Source organism: Pelodiscus sinensis, chromosome 2, assembly GCF_049634645.1.
Source record: "Pelodiscus sinensis isolate JC-2024 chromosome 2, ASM4963464v1, whole genome shotgun sequence".
Taxonomy (NCBI): Eukaryota; Metazoa; Chordata; order Testudines; family Trionychidae; genus Pelodiscus; species Pelodiscus sinensis.
In genome coordinates, this window is record NC_134712.1 from 102,369,811 (window position 1) to 102,392,643 (window position 22,833).

General features: G+C 41.2%; 1 long non-coding RNA gene across 1 annotated transcript in view; it reads left to right on the forward strand.

Annotated features, from left to right (window-relative positions):
* Nucleotides 1-22,833, forward strand: part of LOC102447874 (uncharacterized) — a 198,183-nt gene that overhangs the window by 171,248 nt on the left and 4,102 nt on the right. The gene's annotated exons all lie outside the window — the stretch shown is intronic.

Consider the following 22,833-nt stretch of genomic DNA (forward strand, 5'->3'; position numbering starts at 1 on the left):
GTGTAGCGCGGCTACACGGGGCTCGAACTAGGTAGTTCGGACTAGGGTCCTATTCCGAACTACCGTTACTCCTCGTGAAACGAGGTGTACCGGTAGTTCGGAATAGGCACCCTAGTCCGAACTACCTAGTTCGAGCCCCGTGTAGCCGCGCTACACGGGGTTCGAAGCAGCGGGGATTTAAAAATGGCGGCTCCCCGCTTATGCTAATGAAGCCCGGGAAATTCAAATCCCGGGCTTCATTAGCAAGTGCGGTATGCATACATTACCCTCCTAGTTCGAACTAGGAGGGTAGTGTAGACATACCCTCTGAGAGTTTGGAAAAACACATAACGACCCTCCCCCCTCCCCCTTCCTCCCACACACAATCCCACATACATAACGTGATTCCTATTTCTTTGGAGTGGTAAGGAGATGTTACAGCAGTTACATACTTAGAACCAAAAATATGCAGTAAAGATCTAGCTGAACCTCAGAAGTTGAAATGTAAAGGCTGTACATTTTAGATCTTAATTCACACACAAAGATTCTCCACTTTACTCCAGACTGTAAATGTCCCAGTTACTGACCATGTCATAAATGGAAAAAGCTTATTTAATTTCTATTAGGTTCATGGAGAACTGAAACTTCTGAAGATTAATGGACTGATTAGCCACTAAACTGCTAAAGAAATATGTATTTTTTTTTAAAAAAAATTATTAATTGGACTCTCTTCAAATGTGTACAAAAGATGCTCACAATAGTGTAATACACACAGTAAAGAGAAAGACTTATTTTCCTTCTACAACTTATGGTGAATGATAAGCAGTGAATTTCACTTTCCATGTTCATAATTTTATAAGAAAATATTTCTTCACTGCTTTTATAGAATACTATGGAAATCTAAAAGGGAAAAGTGGGGTTTTACAGATATTTTTTTCCCATTCATATCTTGCCAGAATCATACCTCCTTTCCATATTCCAGAGTTGAAGTCTACAGGATCAAGGGAAGAAAACAGTAAGAGGTGTGTGTGTGTGTGTGTGTGTGTGTGTGTGTGTGTGTGTACATGCCAACTGCTTCATGTTCCACGAATGGTTCTGTAACTAGCTGTGACCTTGAGACCAAAACAGATAGTTTATATTTTCTGACTTGCACATTTTATTCTTTGCTGTAGGGCATTTGAGATTGGGTAAAGGTGGATGGTGGGCCTGGAACCTTATACATTGTGAGGCTCTTTGCCATTAGTGGAAAATTAAATTTTTGAGAGCTTTAGGGTATCTACTGGCAGCTGTTGATGAGGCTGTATTAACCTCAGACACTATACTATGAAATAGTATAGTATAAATACATATAGTGCCAGGGCCAAGCTGCCTAATAAATGGCATGATAGGTGGACTAGCTGTCTTAGGGGACTGTGATATAGAACCTTTCACCTCTAGGTCACTGTTTTAAATCCAGCGTGGGATGGTAGTTAGCAAAGGCCATTATTATCTAATAGCCTGTGTGAAATGAATTGGTGGTCACATTTCATTTCCTAAGGGATAGATTTCTGTGTTATAGCTGATGATAATTGGCACCCTCATTCACAGCTCTGCACAGGAACCAAAGACTGGAAGGAGATGGAGATCAAATGATTTTCTCATCTTTGTAGGTAGTTTCTCTGGGTCAAGGCTCTATCCCAATACCACAAGATGGTGTGGGAGTTCACACCATCAAGCCTTGTACAAATTTGTTCTTTCCACATTTCATATTAGTGGTTCTGTATTTGAGATCTGGATTCTTTGCCCTTACTCATTTTAACTAGCATTGTACTCCATTTATTCAAATTAAGGTACTGCTCCCATAGTGAATAAAAGTAAAGAATTGGGCCCTCTAAAATTATAAATAGAATGGACTATTATTAAGAATAAAACAATATGTCTTTTAAGTCTATTATTTAATGCTAAGGAAGCAGGCAAGCAGCATTATAATGTATTTTTATTATTTCTAACATCTAAGCTGACCCTTGTCCATATGGTCTAATTAAAATGGCACCATGCTATTTTAATACTGTGGAGAAAAGAAACTTCTTCAGTGGCAAAACAATTGATTAGTCATTTATTCCCCCTCAAAATCTGCAAGCAAATTAAAAATATAGAGGTACAGATATCATAAGAAGTACTTACAAAAAAACCCCCTCACTCTCTCAAAAAACAACTCTACAACAATCTCAGTTAACCAACCCTACAGCACTAATGAATAGACTAGCAGATCCAAAAAAGGGCAAAAGTGTCTTACAAAAATAATTGGGGAAAATTTGTTCATGATTTTTCATATTGTTCTTTGTTTTTCAAAAACATTAATCTCATTTTGGTAGGAAAATGGTCACTGTAATATTTATATTTTTTTCTATTTATATTTTGGGAGGGCTCCCCCCTCCACTATTTTGATATAATGTCCCAAAAAAGCCTATGCATAAATTGTGGAAGAAATTTCTGCACTTATATAGATAGCTCTGGTAACTGGTAACTTTAAGTACAAATGACTACATTGGTCCTAAGATATTATGCCCTTCTCTCTGAAGTGACTGTTATCAAGTAACATTTGAAAAATTAAACTTAAAAAACAACAATTGGTCTGGCAGCACTTTATAGACTAACAAAACATGTAGATGGCACATCTGAAGAAGTGGGCTGTGCCAATGAAAGCTCATGATACAATCTACATGTTTTGTTAGTCTATAAAGTGCTGCCAGACCATTTGTTGTTTTTTTAAGTTTATCCTGCACAGACTAACTCGGCTACCCCCGATGCATTTGAAAAATTGTTTTAGACTATAGCAGACTTAGCTGATGGGTTATGAAATAGGATGAGGCATCTCTGAGATATATCCTTCCTTCCTGTTTTTCAGGAAGCTTGAATTCTGGATAAGTGTACAAAGTTCCAGTAATCCAGACTGCAAATCAGAAGATCTTGTACCATTATGCTGATATGGGAGATTCAGGAAGTGTACACCTGCCTAGTAGGAATGATATTCAGACTGCCAACTTGTTCAAAACAGGGCACTGAACAACCAGCAGGTGGTGTAAACTGATATTCACTGCTAACCTGCAGAGGACTCAGACTATTGACTTAGGGTTTTTTTTTTTAAATATTCTTGGAAATCAAGATTATAGCTGTCAACTGAAGACTCCAACTGGGACTTAATTAGATTGTTTTGGTCTGGAAAATGTGTCTCCATGCTATTAGGCAGTCATGCCATAGCCCTCATTTCTATATTTGCAATGAGTATAAATAATATTCTGTACCTCATGTTAATAGTGGCAGTAACTCTAGTAGGAAGGACATTATTGCTTCTTGGCTCACATAGAATGCTCATGTACCTCCATGCTTACTGTTATCTGTCAAATAGATTGGCCTTGTCTGTGTGAAAGGAGATCATACACCCAGTTAAAGCAGTTCTTCTCAACTGTCTGGTGGGAAAGTGATCATTTTTCAGAAAAACCTTGGGTGTTGTGTGGATTCTTTTCAGGGCATGCCCCTGCTCTCTCTTTCCCCCTATTAACTGGTGTCCCACTCTGGTATTTGCAGTTCCTAAAGTGGCCACAAGAAATGTGTAATTATGCCTTAGATTAGATTATCTTTCAGGATACATTATCTTCATTAAGGGCATAGCTGCAAAATGCTTGTTCCTAATATGGAGCACCAACTGCAAGACACTCGCCAAACTGTAATACGTGACAACATAGGAGGAGGGAGCATAACAAAAGAAACAGTCACCAGGAGCCAAATAAAGCTCTTCAATGACAAATGAGAGTTGATGTGCTGAGTTTAATTCTCTGATTTGTTGTCTGTTGAGGTGCAGAAAAGTAAAGCACTGCAAATCCATAGGTACCTGCTTTATGTTCCTTTTTGTAGCTATCAGGGCGGATACAGGTACAAATGTATCTGCACAGGGCTTTGATAGTAAGAGCCAGACAGGCACCTGGGAGGAAGCCTCCACCTGCCCTGGGATGGGAGGCAGTGTTACAGGTGGGGGTTGGTTCCCCACAGCTGCCTTCTAGCCCTTATTGTGGCCAGACTCCAAACCACCTCCCCATGGCTGAGTCAGGGAGAGCTGCACTGGCAGTTGTGAGGAGCCTAGGTTCCTCCACCTGCCCTGGCAAGTCTGAGGGACCTATGCCCCCCACAGTTGCTCACGTGGCTCTCCTTGACGCAGCTGCAGAAGGAAGAGCGAGGGCTCAGAGCCTCAGCCTGGCTAGGCTAAGTAGAGTCCTGCATATCTGTGGATATCTGTGGATATCTGCAGGCAGTTTTTGCAGGTTGGATGCAGATACACATTTTTGTATCCACACAGGGCTCTACAGAAAGGGACACTCTTTAGAAGTGGCTGTCTAAAATGTCCCCTGGTGTGCTAGCTGTAATTTATGCTTAATATGCCATTTGCAGTAAGGAAGTCCCAGAGTGAGGGACTGCTCACAAGGTTGGTATGGTTGGTTAAGCTTGCAGTCACCTTGAGGCAGAGAGGAAACAATTGTCTGAGATCCTTCTGGACTGAGTTAGCTCTAACTTGGCATGGGAGATTTAAAGCCACTGTTGCTGGTGTCGCCATGTCCTTGCAGAAGGCATTGTTATAACTTTCTGATTGTAGTGTAGAACACGTACCAGGCAACTGGCACAAAATTCCCACACTTCAAAGGTCTGATGGGCAAAATATCTCTTTTTCATTAAAGAAACTGTTTAAAACAAACAATGTGAGGATTTTTAAACGAGGGTGCATTTGCAGTGATAAACAAAGAGTGGGGATGTTTGTATGGACGTTCTGTACTGGTGTGCTTTGTTAGCGCATATTGGGGAGTAAAACTCAGAAGAGAAAGCTGGATAAACAAGAAGATAAAATGGATTGAAGGAGTGGGGGAGATGCCACCTCTCTATTTATTGATCTCCATTCCCCCCACCATTTAAGCACTCTGTATTTGTTAGTGACACCAGAATTAAAGTACAGTGGATGTTAAGTGTAGCACCAAATCAGTCATTGTCATAGAAAAACTGCCTTCTTGCCCAGTTCCCACATAGGCTAGGTATGTGATTGATGTGATAGAAAAAGGATACATGCAAGGTGAAAGCTATGGTCATGATTCAGTGCCAGGCAAGAGCACTTTATTGTATCAGGCAAGATCCACTTTATTGGATCAGGCTTTCATAACTGTGTGTGTACAGGTGAATATTCAAAAACATGGGTGTGTGAAATTATTGCATTTGTATGCATATCTGTGGCAACTCTGTGTATAAATGGCTAAAGTAGGTTTCAAGATATCCTATTGATGAACACAGGGTAGATCATATCAAACAGAACGGGACGGGAAATCTACCTGTTGTTTTCTCATCATCAACTGTGGTAACTTCTATTCTCCCTGGGTATGTCTACACTACCACCCTAGTTAGAACTAGGGTGGTAATGTAGGCAACCGGAGTTGCAAATGAATCCCTGGATTTGAATTTCCCGGGCTTCATTTGCATAAAGCCGGGTGCCGCCATTTTAAAATGTCCGCTAGTGCGGACTCCGTTTTGCGCGCGTTACTCCTCATGAAACTAGGAAGCCTAGTCCGAACTACCTAGTCCGTGCCGCGTGTAGCCGCGTGGCACGGAGTCCACACTAGAGGACATTTAAAAATGGCGGTGCCCGGCTTTATGCAAATGAAGCCCGGGAAATTCAAATCCCGGGCTTCATTTGCAACTCCGGTAGCCTACATTACCACCCTAGTTCGAACTAGGGTGGTAGTGTAGACATACCCAGGGAGAATAGAAGTTACCACAGTTGATGATGAGAAAACAACAGCTAGATTTCCCATCCCATTCTGTTTGATATGATCTACCCTGTGTTCATCAATAGGATATCTTGAAACCTACTTTAGCCATTGGGGGCAGAGCTCTCCATATTGCTAGTCACTGGCCATGGGCAAGTGGCTCCCGTGTCCCCAAATCCCTCCCCTCTGGCCCTCATTCCCAGTGCCAGATTGGGGGGCCATGCAGCCCCAGCCCCTGCCCCTACCCCAAAGGAATTGCTGGGCCCAACCCCACTCCTACAGGAGCTGCTTGGGACCAGGCTGTGCAGCCCTACCCATCACCCCCAAGGCCTGCTGGGATTGGGCCATGTAGCCTTGGCCCCCTGAGGAGCCAGCGGTTGGGGCTGGGCACCGCAGCTGCGGTGCTATCCTTACCACCACAGGTAGCCTCACTGAGTCCCCCAGACCTTCCAGCTCCTTGCCCCAACTCCTGCATCCCCAGCCTCTGCCCTGGGCTCCCCAACCTCTGTTTTGACTCTTGCACCCCTCGCAGCACACCCTCCCCGTGCTGAAGGACCCAAGCAATGCCAGGTAAATATGCTAGTGATCAATAAGCAAAATATAGTCTATTTAATCCAACTTTCACAAATATGCTCGCTGGTAGCTTTTGGTAGGAATTTGGGAATATCTTTGAAGTCTCCCACTTGTTGAAACTATATTATATTTTTCTTTGCATTGTTCAGTTAATTTCTATTGCATTCATGTAGCAAATATGACTTGTTCTGTGAGACAAAATAGTACTGGTAAATTCTCAGAGTGGATATTGATACTGGTAATCAGAGTTTATCTTTACAGACAGCATGGCTATCTTATTTTTAGTAGTATATAGTCTGAATAATTTTGAGCTGTATTTTTAAGAAAAAAACTCCATATTTTTTCTTCACTCTTCAATGTATCACATGAACACTTATTGAAAGATGTATAAAATATTACATAAAATATTTAACTTCTATTGAAGAAACAAAACACATTTCAATCCTGTTCAACTGAAATCTGGCTGTCTGGAGCTTTGTTGTAAAATTTGTGTCTGTTTTTTTCAGCTTGACTTTATTCCATTGTGGCCTACTGAAGCACTGCTGGCTTGTTTTCCAAAGCAAGCGACCATAGAGCTATCTACTAACAGGTGTCGCCAGTTCTGCCAGTGCTGGATTCTAGGTTCACAAGGCCAGATCAGTGGCCAGTACGCCAAATAAATATGTAAGCCATTTGCTTTAAAGAGAGCACACAATCTGAAGACTTCCCTAGGCAACCACATTTTTACTTATTCCAATTTTTCTCTTCTACTCTGAGATGCTCAGCTCAATGGAGTTGTAATGTGTAAAGAGAAAGCTTCTTGGGCCTCCCGCCAGTTTCTCTGGGATCGATTGTACAATCAATCTAGTTTTTATTATGTTTTTAGTTAGTGGATTGGCAAGCATTTTATGCCTCTGACACTCAGCTCACACATATCGAGCACCTCAAACTCTCTTGTTTGCGTGCTAACCCTAACCGTAAATTCCACGTGTTCACACTGCTAATTTCTGTTTGCACTTGAAATGACTCAATTTATGCACACAATTCCTTATATACATATGATAATGCAGAATGTTTAAAAAAAAGTGTAAGAGGTACATATTTAAGAGTACATGTCCTTAACCTGTACTAAGCTTAAAACTAACCTGGAAGTTGGTTTTTGAGCTGTAAGGGAGGAACGAGGTTTGTGAATTAGTTATCTACTCTTAAAACAGTCTTGCTGTGATTTTTTTTTTTTTTTAGAGTGAATGGGTGTCCCATTCTGGGGTGCAATCCAGAGGAGGGGTTGTGTCATTACCTGCTTCACAATCTTGGGTGCCTCACAATGATTTGCTGTTGTAATTCTTAACCAGGGCCATTCACAAACAGCATAAGGACATGCAGGCCCCATGCCCTGAGTGAGCATATATAGCTGCAGTCCTGTCTGCAATATTCCTGACACAATCTGATTCTATCAGCCCTGGTTACTGCTTGCAGGTTGACTCCAACACACTCCCAGTCCTGAATCTTTCCAAAAGTATATGTTCTGCACTCTCTAGCCTTTTTTGATTCAGATATTAATAGTCCATTGCCCCTGTATTCAACACTTTGCTGCTTTAACTGGAGATACCAAATGGTTCAGTTTAAACATAGCACTGGATTGTTTTAAGTGAATTAAAGTATGAGGTATCAAAGTAAAAAAAAAAAAAAAAAGGATTGCAAGAGAAATAAAGAGATAAAACATTTCCTTGTAGCTATAACTTAAGAAGAAAGGCTTGGTTAAATGTCAAGTGTTATCAAGTGTTTCTAGAAACAGGGCTGTCCAAATTCCTAGGTCAGGACCTCCCCCATAAGTCAAAGGGCTGGTTCTTTTTTCTTTTTAGATAAAACTGTGAGAGAGACAGAGTGCTTTGGGTTTTCTGACTCTTTTCTTTTATAATCCAGTTTGCAGTTTCTGAGGGTTATCCCTCAAAGCAAAGTTTATTCAAAGCAAAGAAAGTGCTGAATTCCAGTGGTGAAGGAGATTCTATATTGTTTGCTAAAATGAAGATTGATCTGTTCGTATACCACTTAATTGCCAAAGAAAGGCCACTTGACCGGTGATTGCTAGTCAGCTTTGATGATGCCTTGGCTAAAGGTATTACTTGTCCTTTGTCTTTGAGAAACCCGTTTACCCCCTTTTCACAATTTGTCTGGTAAACACAATGTAGTTGTGATTTCAGTTTGTTAATAATTCTTAATATGTTTTTCATATATATTCTACACAAGAATATTAATAATCAGTGTATTACTAGTTTTCAGTGTGCTGGGTGTAAATACAGGGGCACTATCATTCACAATAGGTAAGCTGGATTACTTGACATAACATCCTTTCTAAAACAACTCCAAACTATAATACATCTCTACTTCTCCTACTTCAAGCATTTTTTGAATATTTCTTTATTTAAATTTCTTCTTGACATACACCCCTTTGCTTTCAGCCTGCCGTAAACCACGGCGATCACATGAGAAGACTTGACTCAAAACAGACTGAATCTGGAATATGGCTCAATTATTTCTGTCATGTCTAGCAAAATTTTGTTGAAATCATTTTGTCAAACTACCATTTATATTTTGCTGAAAAAAAGAAAGAGCAAGTTTTCAGAGCTCTTTTTAGGAGTTCTTGTAATTTGTAGTTGATGAAAGTTGATTCTCTGGCCAAGCTTTTATGTAGGTGCCCATAATGGGCTAGCTCTGTCTCCATTCTCAGATGCCCCAGGAACTTCTCAGAGCCTCATTCCACTGAGTGGCAACTTCATATGCTTTATCTACATTCCCATCACCATCAGTACAATCCTGGGAAGCAACCTTGTATACTGGGTTTCTCTACTGTTAGCTCTTTCCTTCAGGGGTGGGGAGGACCAGATGTCTCCCATCCTGGAGATTTCTCTGTACCCTTGGCTCGTCTAGCTGGTTACTCCCTCTCACTCCCATTTTACTGCCTTCCTATATGCTTTTTATAGGATAATAGGCTTATCCAGCTTGATTGATGCCTGAGTGATCAGAGGTCTGGCTCACCTGCTAGCGCTCAGCTCTATTATAGTACCCATTTCTTAGTATCTGAGCATCTGCAGTTTCAGAAATCTGCCTGCAGTTCATGTTAACTAGAATATTCCCCATGGCTGAAAAGTTTGTCCTTTGGCTTAGGTGAGTACATTTATACCATACAGATTATATTTAAATAACCACTAACTTGCAGTTGAGCAACCATAATGATATTTGCCCACTTTTTATTCATAGATTAGAATGCCCCAGCTATGATACTAGTGGTAGTGGAGGACTGGGAATACTTTAGTTTGATACAGATGCAGGTATCCGCACATGTGCACTTAATTTACAACTTTTTATTCTTCCAATAGTAGCTGAATGGAATATATCAAGTTTCTTTAATTATCCACTGAATAGAATACCCTGTATCTTTTGTGCACTGGCTTCTCTGCTCCATTTTTATTAAAATTAAACATCAATTCAGATTAACAGAATTAAAAGGCACATTATGCATGCTACAAAAGACAGGTCATTCTGAAACCCTTTTGGATATCAAAACGTGTGTAATATTCATGCTTGGCTGTGCTTTATCCAACAATTAGTCAACATGCAAATACTGAATATTATAAAATTCAGCTTCTGTTTAAGTGGTTAGCCATAATTACATCTTTTATAATTTATCCAACTAATGCTGGTAATGAATTAGCAGGGTTTTTTGTGGTCTCATTTGTGCTTCCAGAGGCATTGGATCATAATTCAGAATCAGCTAAGCTCCGCTGTAGAGTACAATGCTGTATAGTGCTATGGACCTCGTTGCTTAATGAGAGGCTTTCTGAGTTAATGTAATCTGACTAGACAGAGATTTCCATTCTAACTGGTGATATCTGCATTTCAGATAATGCCTCCCTCTGCTGTGGTGATAGCAATAGGGTCTATAACATCATTCCAAAGAGACAGCTGCTAAAAAGCTATGGGTTAAATCCAGACATGAAGTATAGCCAGCAATACTGAAGACTCCATCACATCCCAGGGAGATTGCTTTGCCTTACACACAGTCAGCAGAATTGATGTCAGAAGGTCATTATAATTTGGAGCCACATCTATCCTTGCTGCCTAGTGTAGCTCTTAGTGCTGCACCCAAAGGAGAGGTTTATAACTCCTCTGCAATGACCAGAAGTGGTGGGGTGGAGGGAGAGAAAGCCCTCTGGCAATACTGGGTTTGTCATCAAGACAGGTTTGGATTGGTATGTGTTTGTATCACCAGGGGGACTAGTTCATGTCTAGTCAGGAACTGACATCATCCTGTTCAACACATTAGGGATCCTGACCTCAGATGAGGGTTTTCTTTCATAAATCTCTCTAGCGAGAGCTGGAGCTCAGCCTGCTGGCACATTGCAATTCTTCCCAACCTCCATCAGAGTTTTATTGGGGATGATTTCTGTTAATTTGAAAAATGTATGAATTTGCATATGCGCTCTCCTTTCCTGCCGTGGCATGTCATACTACATGGAAATCAATCGTCTTGGGCACGGGGGAAGGCAGGCTCTATGCCAAATAAAATATCACATGCGTGGTCAATTTTGCTTCTTCCCCTTCTACGATTGGGTACCTCCCATCTTTGTGTACCCAGCTGGGCACATTCTGCCTGTTTCTCATGCTCCTTTAGTTGTGACTGTCTCCTCCCTAGTTTTTGAGGCTCCAGGGTCTCTGGGTTAAGCCCCTTCATAAGTGAAGCAGAAATAGAAGTTGGAGCCTGAAACACAGCTCTCTGAATGAAAAACAGGAGACTATGGTTTGGGAATTCATTCTCTGCCCTAGCCTATTTTTGCCCAATTGAATTTCCGGAAAAGCAACGATGCTCTACTGTACAAAATCAGCCGCTATTCCGGAAAAACTATTCTGCTCCCGCTCGGGCATAAGTCCTTATTCCAGAACACTGTTCCGGAAAAGGGCCAGTGTAGACAGCCCAGCAGTCTTTTCCGGAAAAAAGCCCCGATCACGAAAATGGCGATCGGGGCTCTTTTCCGGAAAAGTGCGTCTACATTGGCCACAGACGCTTTTCCGGAAAAAGGGCTTTTCCAGAAAAGCAGCCTGCCAGTGTAAATGCTCCTTTTCTGGAAAAACTGAAAACTGAATAGTATTCCGTTTTAAGCATTTCCGGAAATTCATGCCAGTGTAGACACAGCCCTCATGTTTTGGGCCCATCAAACTGTTCTGGAGTTCTTAAAAGGTATCCAGAATATAGTGCTTTTATTTGGGCCAAAGATAACACAAGAATAGCTCTTTTCAGCATGCATTCTCCAGGGGATGTGTTTACAATACATTGGATTGCAACACTCCACTATGCCTGCCCTCCCATCCCGCTCCACCATCAGGTGAAGCATAGGTGCTGACAGTGCGGAGTGTATCTTAGACTTTTTCCGGTGACAACAGAGATATCTCCGTAAGGTGTTTTCCACTTAGTCTTCTTGGGAGCTGAGTGTGAGGCAGGGGGTGCCAGCAATACCGTCCTTGACTTATCCACAGTCCTCCACGGTAATCCTTATTGCCCCCGAGTCGCTGAAGTAGACTTGGTAAACTTACCTGCTCCAAATGTCCATGAGACAACCACGGTGCTTTCTGTTGATTCCTCATCTCTTGACCCAGGACGGTTGGCGTCTTTGCCACCCGAACTTACAGGCACTCCATTTCCATGCATGGTTCCTCAATGGTTTACCTCAGTAGAAGCAACATGCTCGGATCAAGTCAAGCAAATCTTACTGAACAGTCATAGAACATCAACAAGAAAATCTTACCTTTACAAATGGCAGAGGTTCTCACAGTGGTCAGAGCAAAGATGCTTAGAACCAACCACAGTCCTGCTGTGCGCCATTCTACAATACATTCTAGAAGTGAAAGAATCAGGGCTGTCATTAAGCTCCCTGAAGGTCCACCTGACAGCTATAATGGCAATTCATCAACCCATTGATAATAAATCAGACTTCACTCATCCAACAATGAAATGCTTCTTAAGGGGTATATAAAATACTTTGCCACCTACCAGAACTCCTGTCCCAGCCTGGGCCCTCAACTCAGTCCTTTGGGCTCTCACTTCCAAACCATTCGAGCCTATGGCGACGTGCTCCATGCTCCACCTCTCTATGAAAGTGGTCTTACTGGTAGCCATCACATCTGCGAGGAGAGTGAGATTAGGGCTCTCATGACAGATCCCCCTGTCACGATATTCCACAAGGACAAGGTCATTCTCCGTCCTCACCCTAAGTTCCTCCTGAAGGTTCCCACCCCAATCCATTGTAATGAGCCTACAAACTTACCTGTCTTCTTCCTGAAACCTTACATTGATAGCAAAGAAGCTGCACCACACACTCTCGATGTCTGTCAGGTGAAGATGGCTTGGGAGAATCATGATTTTAATACATTTCGCAGATTAGGTCATCATTGTGGCTTTTCTTGTAGTATAACCTTAGAATTCATCCTGATCCCTGTTTTTAAATGGATTTCAATCTGTTCACTGGAAACCCATGGCAGTAGATGAAACTTGTAGTAAAACAAGAGTTAAACCCTCTTTCAGAGAAGATGCAGCTAAAGGTACACATTACAAACAGAATAAAATGCAAAGTACACAATGCTGTAGCAACATATTTCTACAATATAAGTCAAAGATATGTTAAGTTATATACATGTGAAACGCCAAATAAGCTGATTAGAAACTTCAGGCTCTATGTCAGTTGCATTGTGGAAGCCAAGAGGAAATTACTATTTTTTGCCTGTTGTATAAAGAACTTCTTATAAACTAATGAAATAAGCTATCATACTTTCTGGTGAGAATATTTATAAATTAGTTAACTGTTCCCTGCAAAGATGGGTAACTATCTCCCACAAATAATCTACTTGTATTAGATGCAACCACACAGCCCACTCTCTCAGTAATTATCTAGGAAGAAAGACAGCAAAAATAAATTATGCATAAATAAAATGACTTGATGCATGTAGAAGAAGTTAAATGCCACCGTTTCAATACTGAAGCACTTCTGTTTTCTGCATCTAAATGGCTACATGAGGAGTGGTGGGGGGAAGCCTGCTGGATATTATAATAAATGCATTTTCTGTATAAATACTTTTCAGTTTCATTCTGTTCCATGCTGTATACATCTTTGTTTCCCTCTTCATCAGAGTAAATGGCTGCATTTTGGCTGTAGCCTGGAGACCATGCATTAAAACAGCACTAATGAGAATGGCAGCCAGAAGCAAGAGTACTTACAAAAGATAATTATTGCTTAGATTATGACTATCAACTTTCCATTGACATGAAAATTTTACATCTTACAGAGATATTATATAAGCATTGTCATTCACAATGTAGCATGACAGAAATGAATTTAGTCTCAGCTGCTTGTAGAATCAAATTATGGGGGCCGTTCTTTCAACGCAGAGAATTGTAAAGTTGGAAATTAAGAAACTGAGATTTTTCCTCCCCCACAAACTCAATGAGAATTGTACTGTTTTTCTTCCTACCATGTGACCTTAGACTAACATGGGTACCTGCAACATACTAACTAGGGGAGAGAGGCAGGAAATGTACAGGAAAAGTGAAATTCCCAAATGCCCACAGTCCAGTAGAAGGCCAATACTTCCTGAATATCTCCACCAACAATGGGGACACTATTATGGAATGTCATGTTGGCCTGGCATGGTCATCTTATGAAAAGAATAATAGCAATCTTAAATAGTCCTTATTTCTAAGATTGAATAGGAGAGCTGTGTGCCACAATATAATTTTTATTTTTATTTTGAAGCTATTATGGAGGGATACCTGGAGTTTATGTACCTGTCTGTGGCAAACACACATTAAGGATCAAAAGCCTCCATCTAAGATACTTCTATGGCCCTGTGACGGGAGAGTGCATATCCCGCTCTAAGCTGGAAGGGGTTAACACCACACCATGGGTAGATGAGGTCCTGCCTTTCCCCTCCCCCCAGCCAAACTGTGCAGGCTCAAAGTGCTTGTCCAGTATAAAAAAGAAGCAACTCAGCTCACTCTGAGACAGACACCCGAAGGAAGGACCTATGGTAGAAGCTCCAGCTGAGAACCAGTGGGTGACCTGGGAGCAACCAGTGAACCTCCTGTTTGAGGACCTTGGGGATCCTGAGGCATCCTGGATTGCCACCCCACTGAGTATGGTAGGAAGTGACCCAGGGGGTGTGAGCCAGTGGTTTCTCCCATTTGGGTGAGTTCAGTGTGGCTTGGTGGGATTTTCCTCTGAGCCAGTGCCAGGACCCTGTGCTGGGACCCAATAGAGTTGGGTGAGCACAACCCCCTACCTGGGGTGCCAGGCTCCCTGTTTTGATACTGGCCATTAGGACATGCTGCCCTGTAGCAAAAGACTGATACATACACTGTCTGGCTATTCGGCTGCAATGCTCTTTAGTGAAGAGTTGCTACCTTGATTCTGACTGTTAGGCCATACTGCCTTGGATACTGGGACAAGGGCCTTTGGCCTAGACCTTGGACTGTGAGGTTTGTGAGATCTGAGATCACCCCAGGGATGTAATTGTAGTGTCCACACACAGCCTGTAGCCACCCTTTTCTGGGAAGGGATGTGCATTCACTGCCACAAGCCCCCATCACAAACACATGCTACAGATTAGGATTGAGGCATAGACAGGAAGCAAAGGTTGCAAGGATCCTCAGCCATCTTGCAAACCTGGGCAGGGATCAGATGTTATGTAATCCTGTTCCCTCCTAACACCTGCAACCCCATGGTCACCAGGTGGAGAAGCGGGTGTCGAGAAAATACCCTGAATTTCTCCTGCGGACGCTTGCTGAGGTTCAGTTTCTTTGCACTTCATGAGCTATTTGCATATTCTGAAGAAATGCAATCTGCCCTTGAGATTATAAGGCATTAGTTTTTAGCCACCAGGTAAATGGTTTATTAGTTTATTTTTAAATGGGATAAGTAACACTCAGAAATGAGTGGAGAGGGTAACTCTGACCTGCATAGCATTGGACTCCATCAGGCCCGCTGACAGGAATGGCTAAAGGGGGAAATTGCCCCATGGCAGGAGTGGTGGTGGCTGGAGCCCCATACCCCTTTGAATTGTTGCCAGAGTGCCAGTCTACCTGGCTCAGAGGGCTTGGTGAGGCAATGTGGAGCATGCTGCAGTCTGGGTGGCAATAAGGATTGGCCCCGCCCCTTCTGCCCTCAGCCCTGCCCCTTCTGCCCTCAGCCCCGGGGGGCACGGAGCCTGTCCCCCGCACCTTACCCTAGGGCCTGCAGTGGCTGTTGGCCCTGGTTAGACTCAATCAACTCAGAGGTGCAAATGCAAAGTAGCAAAGGAAAGCCTCTCATTGTAGTAATGGCAGCACGTGTAGCCATGTTAGTAGCAATGGTTATGCAATCAAAACATTCAGGGCCATTGTTGTCTGCATATCCCAAATCTAGGACCACAACAGCCTATCCATGAATGCAAACAGAGGTGATAGGCTAAATTCTGCTAAGAGAATCACATATGTATGTCACAGCTGAATCTGGCCATCCTTAACCATTCTTGCCAGGACTGGTGCCAGAAATAAAAGTATAGACAAATAAGGTGTAGAATACCAAAAACTGTAGTAACATTATCAGAAAATAGAATGAAGGAAAAGGCAAGGAGTTAAGAACAGAAGTAGAGAGAAAAGAGAAAGTAGAAAAATGTGAAGTTTGAGATATTAACTCTTAGGACATGTTTATACTGCAGCTGGTAGCATGATTCCCACCTTGAACACACTTGTTCTATCTCTGTTCAATCCAACACACTACCAGAGCAGGGTAGCTGGGGGAGCACAGATGTCAGGCCCCCTCATACATATCCAATGAGTTTGGGTAGGTGTACATGCAGGTGGTAAGCTTGAGCTGCTGCTAGTGTAACCCCATCTATGCTATGTTTCTGAAATCCTAGCTTGAGCAAAGCTGACTGTCATCTGTCCATTGAAGCTGGGAAGCACACTCCCAGATGCTTTTTGGAATCCTAGGAATAGAAGGGCATATCGACACTAGGAAATTATTTTGAAATAACTTAATTTGAAATAGTAACTCCTGAAATAACAAAATAGCATCTCCCCACTACAGGGGAGCCTCAAAATTAGTTGGACAAGCTACCTCGACTTAAAGCCCCCCAGGGAGCACTGGGGTGTAATTATTTCAAATTACTCTGGAGAGTAGTTATTTAGAAGCAGCAGCAGAGTGTCCACACTGCTACTATTTTGAAATAACAATTTCAAAATAAGCACTATTCCCCAAGGAAAGCAGAATTACAGGTTTTGAAATAACCAGCCTGTTATTTTGAAACAATGGGCTTGGTAGTGTGGATGCTCCACTTATTATTTCAAAATAACGGGGTGAGGGGTTATTTAGAAATAGCTCCCTAGTGTAGACCAGGCGACGGGACCTCGACAGGTCTTCTAGTTTAGTCACCCACACTCATGACAAGACTAAGTATTATCTAGGTCAACCTTGACAAGTATTTGCCTAACCCACTCTTAAAAATTTCCAGTGACAGAGATTCAACAACTTCCTGAGGCAATTTATTCAGTGCTTAACTACACTGAGAGTTAGGAAGTTTTTCCTAATGTCTAATCTAAACCTCAGTTAGCTCCTTGAGTGTCCTAGGATGTTCCAGAATATTTCATCATGTCCTGATGACTTGAAGACATCTAACTTTTCAAAATAATTTTTTATTTGTACTTTCCCTATTTTAGCCTCTGACCTCACCCCATTTTCACTGGCATTCACAATATTAGATGTCCAATTGCTACTAAACTTTGGTGAAAACTGAAACAAAATCATTTAGCACTTTTGCCATTTTCATATTTTCCATAATTGGTTTTTTCCCTCCCCTCATTAAGTAACAGGCCTATCCTGTCTGTGACCACCAAATGTACTTGTAGAATGTTTTCTGATGACCTTTTATGACTCTAGCTAGTTTATTCTCATTTTTTGTCTCAGCCTTTCTAATTTTATCCCTAAACTCTTTTGTTATTTGTTTATATTCATTCTTTGTAATTTGACCTTGTTTCAACATTTTTTAAGAGCCTTTTTTTGAATTTCAAATTATTGAAGACTTCCTAGTTTAAACCAGCGTGGTCTCTTGCCTTACTATCTGTGTTTCCTACTTTCCTTCCTTCATGGGTAATATAGTTTGCTTTTGTGTCCTTAGTATTGTCTCTATAAAAACAGCCAACTCTCTTGAACTGTTTTGCCTCTTAAGTTTGCTTCCCATGGGAGTGTGTGTGTGCACGTGCATGTCCTACCTATCAACTGTCTGAATTTTCTCAAGTCTGCATTCTTGAAAACCATTCTCTTTATTGTGCTGTTTTCTCTCCTACCATTCCTTAGAATGTGTCACCAATACATTTTAAGAACTTGTTGGATAATCTGTACTGTTATTTTCCCTACAGATGTCAGGTTAGTTGAAGCCCCCATCACCAAGTCCTGTGTTGTGGGGAATTTTGTTAATTTTTTTAAAGCCTCATCTACCTCTTCTTCCTGGTTAGATGGTCTGTAAGAGTACATCTACATAGCAGCATTATTTTGGAATAACTCCAACTCATGGTGGCCCTCATTTTACGTGGAGTAAGGGAAGTCGAAGGAAGAGCGTTGCAGGATATGAGTAACAATTGTAGCTGAAGTTGTGTACCTTAATTTGACTTTAGCCCTGCTGTGTAGATGTACCCTTACAAATCAAACCAACCCTGACAGCGTTGGTTTTTATTCCTTTTATCCTTATCCAGAGACTTTCAACAATGTTGCCTTCTATTTCCATTTCAACCTTAGTTCAAGTATATACATTTTTTTTATATATAAGGCAACACCTCATCGCTTTTCCCCTGCCTGTCCTTCCTGAGTATATTATCCCACTGAGTCCTTTGTGATACCAACTATATCATAATTGTGTTTTTACTAGTATTTCAAGTTCTTTATACTTATTTCCAATACTTCTCACATTAATATACATCTAAGATATAGATTTGAATTCCCTTCTATGTTCTGTCTTGTGTTTTTCTTATCCCTGCTATAACAGTTCACCTCCCCCCACCCTCGCCTAGTTCTGATTTTCTCAGGTCTTGATGTTTTTTACTTATCCATGGGGCTTTTGTCTCCAGCTCCCATCAAACACTAGATTAGCCAGTCTGTATCCGAATAAGCTCTTCTCCTTCCTTGCTAGGTGAGCCTGTCTCTCCTTAGCCGTCCTTCCTGGAAGAACATCACATTGTCAAGGAAGTCGAAGCCCTCATGGTGAGACCATCCTTGCAGCTAGGCATTCACCTCTGGAATGTCTCTGTCTGTACCTGGGCCTCTATCCTTGATTGGAAAGATTGAGAAGAACATCACCTGCAGCCCCCACTCCTTCACGCTTACTTCCAGAGCTCTGTAGTCACTTCTGATCTGCTGAGGGTCATAGCTCACAGTATACTCAGTACCCACTGGGTGAGAAGCATGGGGTAGTCGTCAGAGGGCCCGATGATCCTCAATAATCTTTCTGTAATGTCTCAGATACGGGCTCCATAGTAGGCAGCATACCTCCTAGGATGGCATGTCAGAGTGACAGATGCCTCAATCCCCCTCAGATGAGAGAAGTATCCTTGCTTATTTCTCTGGAGGGCCAGTACTTTCCCTTCAGCTTGATGCAGTTCAGCTGAACTCTTATCAAAACCAACTGATTATCACTCAGGGTCCCAAAACTCTGCCTTTGTTGGAGCCCTTGCTGCTTCTGGATGTTCAGATAGCAGTAGTGACCAAGAAAGTTTCTAGTATCTGTATTTGGTTAGACCAACCTTTACACTTGGATGCAGACCATGGTGCAGTTATATATGCCAATTTACCTCACAACTGGCTGTCTATCAGGCACCTGAGGAGTCTTTTGACTACTTTCACCTCTTATGTGCATTGAAATCCAGTGTAAATATTTTTCCTCCTGCAGTGTGCAAGCAACTCCCACTGATGGCAATAGAAGTAACTCATATCCTGCAGCAGGAGAAAAGGTCCAAGGTGTATTCTTTGATCAATATGTGGACCAGGTTTTTCTTTGAATAGGCTTGCAAACCTTTATTCAAAAGCAGATTGGGAAAGCAGGGATATGGAGCCATAATTTCTTGCTTAAATGTTGATTATTGCAACTCATTTTAATTGGCTAAGCTATCTTCTAGTAATTTCATCTGATTCCAAGTTCCAGAGTTTGCATTTTTACAAGGGCTGGAAAAATAGGATTCTGTTTTGTCCTACTTCTGGTGCTCATTAATTTTTTTTCTGGACTTCATTACCCTTAGAGTTCAAGAGCACAATTTCACACACACGTTACTGCTTTTGATGTGTAGATGAGCAGAATCCCTGCAGGGAAAGCAGGAAGGTCTCCTACATTTGTTGGATAACTGTTCTCTCTCCCTCCCTCTGTTTCTTTCTGCAAATATGACCTTATAAGTTTGTTATCTACCTGTCTGAAGTCTTTTGTGCAACAATCAGCTGTTAAACCTTTCTCTGTGACAGATGCGTTTCTTCAAGTTTGCATTCCAGTCACAACATGCAAGCAAAGTGAGTTAGGCCTCGATACTGTGTTGCTGTTATGTTTGCCTCCATCACAAATGGCTGCTTTCTTGTTCTGCATTTGTTTTTCATCAGGAAAGGCCAAACAATTTTTTTTCCTAATCAAAATGGCAGAAATTATAGGAATTCGCTTTTCATATTACAGGTTTTTGTCTTTATCTTATGTCTGAGGTAGTGGATACATACTGAGGAGTTGAAGGCCAGAGGATAATAGCATAAGCTGCTTGCTTGGAAAAACTACAGGGAGACAAATGATTAGAGAAGAAGTGCTCTGGTGCAGTGAAGTTAAGCAACTCATGAGGCGAATTTGTGGCCAGATTCTGCTCTCTGTTCTATCAGTGTAAACCTAGAGTTACTCACTGGTTTCAGTGCCATTATTTCACATTTGCACCTGTGAAACTGAGTGGATTTTCAGCTACCAGATGTAAATTAAGATTTGACCACCATGTTGGTAGGTATAACAACACCTTAATTTCTGAGTAATATGCCCACTCACTATCCTACAGTCTAACAAATTTTACACTGTTAGTGATGTTTTTAGAAATATTAAAATAAAATATTAAAGAGCCATTACAATTTTTAATAGCAGAAGAATTAAAATCAAATCAAAGCAAGCATTTTAATGTTTGAAATCATGATAGCAAATTACCATAGCACAGCTCTCCAATTAATCTTTCATAACTACATTGACAAATATGTTCCAGTAAAAATGACACAGCAGAATTTTTGGGAGAGGTATGAACAATTATTTCCAATAATAAAAAGATTAAAGAAAACTTTAACTGAAAGTTTACAGCTGTTTGAAATGCTAAGCTCTTAAATAACTGTAAATGGTTCTGCACGGGGGTAGTTTGAAACAGTTCCATATGCAAAAGTAAAGCTAGTAAAAAAACTTAAAGTTCTTGAAACTGGTTTGTGTTTGAGTGTTGTCAAATGAAAATAAATCGTTAATAGGTATGTCCATGTATATGTGTTTGTTTTTTCTCTAGCCGAAATCGTCAAACGAATAAAATGTTTAAACAATTGCAGGTAAGAATGCGTAAGTATGGGTGGTTGAAATTTCATATTAAACCTTGTTTGGATGAAAAGTAACTTTTCTGTGTAACCTTGGATAAGTCACTTATTAATCTCTCTGTGTGTGTTGTGGCTCTACAGAAGAGCTGGTCCTGGCCCATTGTGAGTCCTTCAAAGTAGGGTGTGATATAGAGCAACCTTAAGACTTCTCTAATTTACACTGGGGCTCAATAGGCTCCTTTGTGTCTATAGAATATGGGGAGTGCAAAGATGTTTAAAAGCTACCTTTGTCCCCATGCCCTCTATCCCTGTCTCAAGGACAGGAAGGGAGAGCTGAAATTGAGACCAGTATGTTCAAGGATACTATGGTATGGTAGTGTCAAGGTGTGTAGTGCCTTGTTGCACTTTATTTAGATTGATATATGATTTTTTAACATGGACCCTGTATCCAAAAGCCTCTCGTACTCCTTATGCTCCTTACCCTGACCTCGAATTGTTCTGTATAGCTTTTGCCTAAGGCCTTACACTCCAGACTACTAGCACAGACCTCTGTGCCCTCGGTGGGCAAGCATCATGTGCAAGAAGGCCAGAGGCTTGATTTCCTTTTTACTCTAGTGATTAAAAAACTGGAATACAAACAAACACACTTTCCTTTGCCAGCTCTTTTAAAACCTAAACATATGACCTAATTCATTATTTTCAGTCTCACCAATGTGCACTGTATGTTTATTATGGGTTAAATATAAAAACAGCTTTTATGTCCTTCCCCTAAAAAAACCCTTTGAAATTAAATGCTAAAAACTGGAGGTGTGTCTATAGGAATGATGTAGCAAAAACATTAAACATTTACTTCCTCACAATCTGCTGCATACACATTTCCCTGTATAATCGGAGACCTATTACACCCTGATCAGTTTAAGGAACCAGCACTGCTATCGTTGCAAGATAGTCGCAATTCTCCTAAAAGGCGGCTGTAATTTATTATGCTAAACTATTAAAAACAGAAAGACATTGTCCTGAAATGTTTGGACATTTGCTTTTGAAAACAGAAAATGAATATTGTTCATCTCAACAATGTTTCTGTTCAAAAAGAAATTTGAAACTTGGCACAAAACATTTATTTCCGGATGATGGGTTGTGTTTGTTGTGTACAATGTGGAAAATATGGGGCCTGACCCACAACCCGTTTGTCAAAAGAAAAAAAATTCTCATGGACTTGTGTGATCTTTGGATCAGGCTCTTTCTGTGGTTTCCTTTTTGTATGCATTACATGGATCAAAGCAGCTGTCGTGGCTTAAGGAATATGCTGACTGTCCTCAAGAAATAGCCAGCAAAGCTGCTCTCCTCTAACAGGCACCTCTCCAGTGATGCGTGGTTGAATGCTAACACAAATTCTTGCTGTGTTTTAAAGTTAGAATTTAAGAGCTAAAGCTCAATCACATGATGCACTTCTGAGCTCGAGACTAGAAATGTAAATCAAAAATCCCATTTTGTTGTCCTGAGCTGGGATCCATGTTCATTAGCTCCAGTGCCCAGTTCACTTTCCCCTTTGATTCATTTTTGATCAATCACTTCAAACCACAACTTTGCAGCAGCAGAACAAAAGCTTAAAAGGTAAGGTTTGGCTTTTATCGCTTTCAAGTCCATGTGATATACTCTCATTGCATTACAGCCTTCCACTACAAAACACACCAGTGAATAATACAACAGAAGGTACATCTTTGAAATGAAAGCCATCCCTCAGCTTTCAGATCTGCATCAAATGTTTCTTAGAGGAGCAAATGAGATGCTGAGGAGCAGCAGCCAATTGTACCCTTTGTTCTTGCCCTGGAGAGCTCTGCTATTTCAAATTGCTCATTTGTGGTTCCTGGGGAGATTTCAGAAGACATGTATTTTAACTCACCAAGTTCTTTTTGTAA